A 7,737-nucleotide genomic window follows, 5' to 3' on the forward strand; every position below is an offset into this window, starting at 1 on the left:
TTCCTACTAGAAATAAAGATTTCCATGAAAAGCTATTGTTCCTCATTATTGACAAAAGATTTTTGCAAAGTAAAAGGAAGCTTAAGATTTCCAAAATGATGAAAACACAAAACGTGGCAGATTCTGTGAAAAACACAACAGCAAGTAGTAAAAATAAATTTCGGGGCACTTCTACAACTCAAATCAAAAAACTCAGAACAGATGCCAGAAGGATAATTATATGGAGAATGCTGTCAAAACAATTCAGATCAAAAAAGATGATTTGGTGATGTTTGGCGAATTTTTCCGTCAGGTAGACAGAATCTGTTTCTGAACAGCATGTCATAACTTTTAAACTTTCTTGCAATCGGAGGCTAAAACTTGGCACAAAGCATGAAAATAAAGATACAATGATGTTGCTACAGTAGTAACAAACATCAAGACCACTAAAACTAAAAGTAAAAACAAATTGGGTTGCCTCCCAACAAGCGCTTTCTTTTATGCCTTTGAGCTTGGCATGATGCAAAAAGATCAAGTATTATCAACTCCATAAGAATAACTTGCCCGAATAACGAACTCATAAGGTAACTTAATATTCTTTCGAGGGAAGGTTTCCATTCCCTTTTTACGGGGAAATTGGAATCTAATGGTCCCTTCTTTCATGTCAATGATAGCACCAACGATGCGGAGAAAATAACGTCCCAAAATAATTGGACATAAGGGATCACACTCAATGTCCATAATAAGAAAATCAACGGGAACATAATTATCATTGAAAACAATAAGCACATCATCAAATCTCCCTAAAGGTTTCTTTATGGAAGAATCAACAAGACGAACACCAAAAGAACGTTGATCATCAGGTTTCAAATCAAGCATATCATACATTCTTTTGGGCATAACGGAGGCACTAGCTCCAACATCACATAAAGGAAAGCAAGAGATATTATTCAATTTAATTTTGACCATAGGATCCCAACCATCTTCTAGTTTTCTAGGAATAGAAGTCTCTAGCTTGAGCTTCTCCTCCCTAGCTATGATAAGAGCATTGGTAATATGCTCGGAGAAGGCAATATTGAGTGTACTAGTGTGGGGGTCTTTAGCCATTCTTTGCAAGAAAGTGATAAGTTCGGAGAGACTACAATTATCAAAATCAAGATTAGTACCATTAATTAAAGTGGTAGTGATGTCATCTAAGCTCATTCTTTTGGTAGTCTCTAAGTTCGAAGGACCTTCTTGTCCTATAGTTGAGGTATTAGCATCACCATTAATAGGTCCATTGGGACTAGGGGTGTGATGGGTACTAAAAGTTTTGATATCCTCAACAACTTGTATAGTAGCAAGGGTAGTGTGTGTAGGAAGGCTCTTAATCCTATCTTCCTCTTATTTTTCTCTATCCCATCTATCTTTAAGTTTGGCTAGCATTCTTATGTTTTCATTAATTTGGACTTGGATAGCATTCATGGGTGTGGTGTTCCTTTCCTCGAGGGGGAGTTCTAATTTTAAGCATCTCTACATCATGAGCTATGTTGTCTACCTTCAAAGAGAGACTATCTAATTTTTCTAATTTCTCTTCTACACTCTTGTTGAAGGCTTTTTGAGAAGTGATAAAGTCTTTAAGCATGCTCTCTAATTCTAAAGTGGAGTTTTTGGTGCTAGGATAAGTGTTGTTGTTCCCATAGTTGTTGAATGGAAACGGTCTAGGATTGCTACCAAAATTACTCCTATAAGCATTATTATTAAAGTTGTTCCTAGGAATAAAATTAGCATCAACTTGCTCTCTTTCTTGAGAAACCAAAGAATTTAAAGGAACATCACGAGGATCAATAGGAGCTTGCTTAGTAAGTAAAGTCATGATCATGTCAACGTTATCATTAAGGGAGGAGATCTCCTCAACAGAGTTTACCTTCCTACCTGTTGGAGCTCTCTCGGTGTGCCATTGAGAATAATTTGTCATCATCTCATCCAATAGTTTTGTGGCAGCACCAAGTGTAGTTGACATAAAGGTTCCTCCCGTGGCCGAGTCTAACGGATTCCGCGAGGTAAAGTTCAATCCTGCATAGAAAGTTTGGATAATCATACAAGTAGTCAAACCATGTGCAGGGCAATTCTTAACAAGAGATTTCATAAGTTCCCAAGCTTGGGCAACATGCTCATTATCCAGATGGTGATACAAGAATAGTAGAAAATGTGCAACAAGGTAGCCCAATCTATTCTATAGAAAAGGACATACCTGAAAGTGCTCTTATACAAAACAAACGCTCCCGAGGACACATGGGAATTATTGTCTAGTCATGTTCATCATGTTGAGTTGGTTCACGTTCGTTACTTTGATAATTTGATATGTGGGTTGACTGTTTCTAATGTTCTGTTCTTAATTGAACAAGCAACCCACTTATTATTATTCCCTTTCGCAAGAATCTGCAACTACAAAAGAAGAATTAAGATAAATATAACCGTAACATGAATCATATGGATCCAAATCAGCCCCTTATGAAGCAATGTATAATATGGGATTTATGCTTCTGTCGCTCTTGCAACCCATCACCTACTTATTAATCCACAGTGCCTTCCCTTAGGCCCATAATATGGTGAAGTTTCATGTAGTGGACGTTCACACGACACCACTAAGAGATGCAACACATACACATCATCAAAATATCGAACGAATACCAACTTCACATGATTACTTATAACAAAACTTCTCCCATGTCCTCAGGAACAATAGTAACTACTCACACCTCATTAACATGTTCAAGATCATAGGTATAATAATACTAATTAAGGATCTGAACATAATATCTTCCACCAAGTTATCCAACAAGCATCAACTACGAGATCTAATCAACACTACTAGTAGCCCACAGGTACCAATCTCAGGTTTTGAGACAAAGACTGAATACAAGATATGAACTAGGGTTTGCAGATGAGATGGTGTTGGTGAAGATGTTTATGAACATTTGTCCTCGCACGAAGGAGGAAGCGTTGTTGATCAGGACGACTTTGATTTCCCCCTCCCGAAGAGGAATTCTCTCGACAAAATCTCTCTGTCTGCCCAGGTTTCTGCCTCGAGATGGCGGCTCTTTGTCCCGAAAGTATCCTTATGATTTTTTCTAGGTCAGGACACATGCTGGTGGCCCGTGAGGCAACCGGGCACGCGGGGGGTGGCCATGCCTTGTTGGCTCGTGGCCAGTAGGTGGTCCTCCTCTGGCATATTTTTGGCCCAATAATTATGATATATTCCATAAAAATACTCTTTGAAATTTCTGGTCATTTGGAGCTGAGTGATTTTTCACCTTTTTCTTGGTTTTCAGGTCCAGAATTCCAGTTTCGAGTAATTTCCCTATTTTCGGTGTACCTTGCATATTCAGAGAGAAAAGACATAAGAATTGTATAATAATGGGGAACAATGAACACGAATATCATAAATATAAATAGGAATTCATGATGCATATTGGACGTATCAGATACCCATGGGATAATGGGGTGTTCTATTAATTCACTTGATGTATATTTTGGTACTCAACTTGTGGATTCCTGAGGTGACATTGGGGTAATCTATGCATAGGGGTTGATACACGTTCTTGTCCTACTATCTTCAATAGAAATCTTGGGGTACTCTTTGAAGTTCTTTGTGTTGGATTAAATATGGTGAATATAAAATTGTTTGATGCATGTCAAATAATTAACCCATGGATACTTGAGGTGACATTGGAGTATCTAGGTGACATTATGGTTGATTGATATGTATCATAGGTGTTATTCTAGTATGAACTCTAGGGCTGTTTGTGACACTTATAGGAATAACTCAAAAGATTGATCTGAAAGAATAACTTTGAGGTGGTTCGTTGCCTACAACAATTTCATCTTGTGTTCTCGGCTAGATATAAACTTTGGAGTGATTTTTTGTTGCACGCTGAAGGATGATCATATGATTCTACTATGTTAGTATTGCTGAGAGATTGCATTAGTGAAAGTATGAACCCTAGGCCTTGTTTCTAAGCATTTATATAACGTTTTGCTCGTTGTTTACTACTTATTACCTCGCTGCTTTTATTTATTCAGATTATAAAAATCTATTTCTACTATCCATACTACACTTGTATCACCATCTCTTCGCCAAACTAGTGCACCTATACAATTTACCATTGTATTGGGTGTGTTGGGGACACAAGATATTTCTTGTATTTGATTGCAGGGTTGGTTGAGAGAGACCATCTTCATCCTACACCACCCACAGATTGATAAACCTTAGGTTATCCACTTGAGGGAAATTTATTGTTGTCCTACAAAACTCTGCACTTGGAGGCCCAACAATGTCTACAAAAATAGAGTTGCATAGTAGACGTCACAGATCTCGCAAGATTTGCCCGACGGTTCTCTTTGGTGGATCTACTCAGATCCGGTCTTCGCTCGTCTACGTTCGTGTGTCTTTAGGTTGGATCCTTATGATCTACGCTTCTCTTGATCAACAGTGGTTGTTGTTTTTGTGTGTTGCTCCTATGAGGCCTTAGCACAACAACTTCTGGACTATCTGCTACAAAATTTGTGTCTGGCTTCAATGAGGGAACGACAATGACACCCACGCCTTTGGCTCTCTTCAGTGCTTGTACTCGTCGCTAGATGGTCTATAGATCAAGATGTAATTTTTATTATTTCTGAAGTTTATTATACTGCCAGACTTCAGTGTTTGTAGTCATCACTAGGTGGTCTACGGATATAGATGTAACTTTTATTATTTGTGACGTTTGTTGTACTAGATGAGAGAACAAAAGTTTTCCTGCAAAAAAGTGAACACATTTTTTGTTTGAAACAAAATAATAGTATGTGAGAACCGAGTGTAATTTCCTAATATTTCTAGTTATTTTAATTCTGTCTCATGAATCGTTTTTTCATGATGGGCAAACTTGAGAATATTAAAAAATACTTAAGAATGTGTGACTAACTGAAATCTAAGATGCGGGTAGATGCAAGCAACCAGAGACATCTCGCCCATCGATGCTTATTCTTGAAGACCCGGATAACTGAACTTAACGACATGTGTAGGGTTCTAGTAAATACCTCGCGACATTCAAGGCAACTCCAACGCATGATCCCAAATGCCCCAATCACGTCCATTTGGGGGTAAATGAATAGAAAAAATGGCCTAACACGCGGGAACAAACAGATCAATGTCCATTTTGGTTTGGTTTTGACCCATTCCTAGCCCAACTTTGGGTCTGCGACTAAACGAACATGCGTAGATGGGCGGAACGCGCGCCTTTGTCCTCTCGTGCCCTGCCCGTCGGGGACATACACGTCCCTTTTCTCTTCCCCTGCCCTCCCCCCACCCCCATCAGCACTGCTGCCACCCTCGTTCCTCGGCTACGTCGACTTCCACCAAGGTCGTTCGAAACACGACCATGCCATGAGATAGCCATCCAACTCCTGCATTTTGGAAGAGTTTTTTTGCCAGTGTTCGTGGTTCCTTGTTACTGGTGGGAGATAAGCTATGACCACATTTCTACCATGACCTCAAGGTGTTTTACACTTTGCTCACAAGGTATCATGGATAGTAGGGATGAGTATTTCTTTCATAACTTCATTTGTTCATCGGATGATTTGTCCTCATATGATGAAGAGCTTGTGGTGGTAGCATTGGTCGTCCATGACCACAATAGTAGGAAGCAGCCTCAGTTAAGGGGATCAATCCCCACCCATGCTCCGTCCTTGAACCACAATAGGAAGAAAGGGCACACCCTTCTCTATGTTGATTACTTTGAGAACTCCAGACTCTTCAAACCACATCAATTTCATCGCCGTTTCTGAATGAGGAGACATGTGTTTAATCGTATTCGTGAGGGATTGGTAGGATATGACCCATACTTTGATTGCAAATAGGATTCCCTTGGCAAGCTTGGCTTCTCTTCTTACCAAAAATGCACTGCCGCTATCTGCATGCTTGCTTATGGAATTCCTGGTGATCTTGTGGATGAGTATGTGCGTATGAGTAAGTTCAGTGTATAATTTCTGCAAGACCGTGGTGGCCGTGTTTGGCCCTGAGTACCTTCGAGAGCCAACTACCGCTGATATAGAGAGGTTGTTGACGATCAATTCTGATATGAGCTTTTTGGGCATGCTTGGTAGCATAGATTGTATGCACTGGAAGTGGAAGAACTGTCCATTTTCTTAGTACAAGGGGCATGTGAAAGGTGTCACTATCATACTTGAAGTGGTGGCTTCACAAGATCTGTGCGTATGGCATTCTTTCTTCGGCATGGCTGGTTCTCACAATGATATCAATGTGCTTCAGCATTCTCCAGTGTTGGCAATGCTTGCACGAGGCCACTTCCCAGAGGTCAACTTTGAGATCAATGGACACTATTACAACAAGGGATACTATCTAGCTCATGGTATCTATCCTGAGTGGTCAACTCTTGTCAGGACCATACCCAATCGGCAAGAGGAGAAGAGACATAGGTTTTCCCAAATGTAGGAGAGTGCTAGCACTAGTGAAGAAAAGCCTAGCTATGGTGTGGCAAAAATGGCCTTGCTGGCGTAGGCACCCTACGGCACTAATATGGCGCCATAGTTAAAAAAATAGCTACATGTTTATGATGTGTCCATTTGTCCAACACCATAAATATGTTTTTTGATAATAAAAAAAGATACTACTTCAAAAACTAAGAGGTTAAAATTCACAAAAAATACTGATAATTTAAACATACTCATACACTTCATAGTTTGAAACTTAGTGACAATCATTTAAACATGCAAACTCATAAACATACTCATAATAAACATATAGTTTGAAACTTAATTAGTACTACTGACCAACTAACTACTCTTCATCATCAAGGATTATCCGAATCTGGCGCATCTTCTTCCGATTGCTCTCTTCATCTTGTTTGAAATGAGCAACAGTTGTCTATCATCGTGAGTTCATCTCCTTTAGTGATCTAAACACTCTTATATTAGTTTACACATGGAGTACATACTAGTTTATAGAAGGAGTACATATGAAGCAAAATGAATAAATCTACACTCTAAATTGTGTCTATATACATTTGTATGCATAATGAAATCTCCAAAAAAGAACGGGGGGAGTAGCATTCTAGCATAAAAAAAGAAGCGGAGATAGCAACATAGGTACCAGTCCCAAGGAGACGCGGAGGTGCTCGACGGCACGAGGGTCTGCCGGCGTCGAGTGTCAGGCTGGGCAACGACAAGCAGCATCGGGTGTCGGACGGGGCGGCGAGGGGTGGCATGCGGGGCAGCGACGGGCTGCATCTGGTGTCGGGTGGGGCGGCGACGAGTGTCGTCGGGCGTCGGATGGGGCGGCGGCAGGGATCGAGAGGAGAGATGACTGGTGGAGTTTGGGATCGAGATTGTGAGGACGGTTGATAAAGGTTTTTTACTGTGTTGAGAGCCGAGAGTGCTGGCGTGGGCCTAATGGTCCTGAATGTGCAACGCCGGGCCTAATGTGCAATGCCGGCACAAAGCTAATAGGTATGTCGTACGAATTTGTCCCACGCCAACACTATTTGAAAATATTAGTGGTGACGTTGGCAAGAAATGGCACGCCACCAATGTAAGTTATGGCTAGCCATGTCTCCACTAGTGTAGGAAGGATGTGGAGCATGCTTTCGGTGTGCTTCAATCTCGATGGGGTATTGTTCGAAACCATGCATTGACATGGAGCACTCAGAATCTTTGGGAGGTGATGATTGTTTATGTGATCATGCACAACATGATCGTGGAGGATGAACGTGATGATAG

Source organism: Hordeum vulgare, chromosome 7H, assembly GCF_904849725.1.
Source record: "Hordeum vulgare subsp. vulgare chromosome 7H, MorexV3_pseudomolecules_assembly, whole genome shotgun sequence".
Taxonomy (NCBI): Eukaryota; Viridiplantae; Streptophyta; class Magnoliopsida; order Poales; family Poaceae; genus Hordeum; species Hordeum vulgare.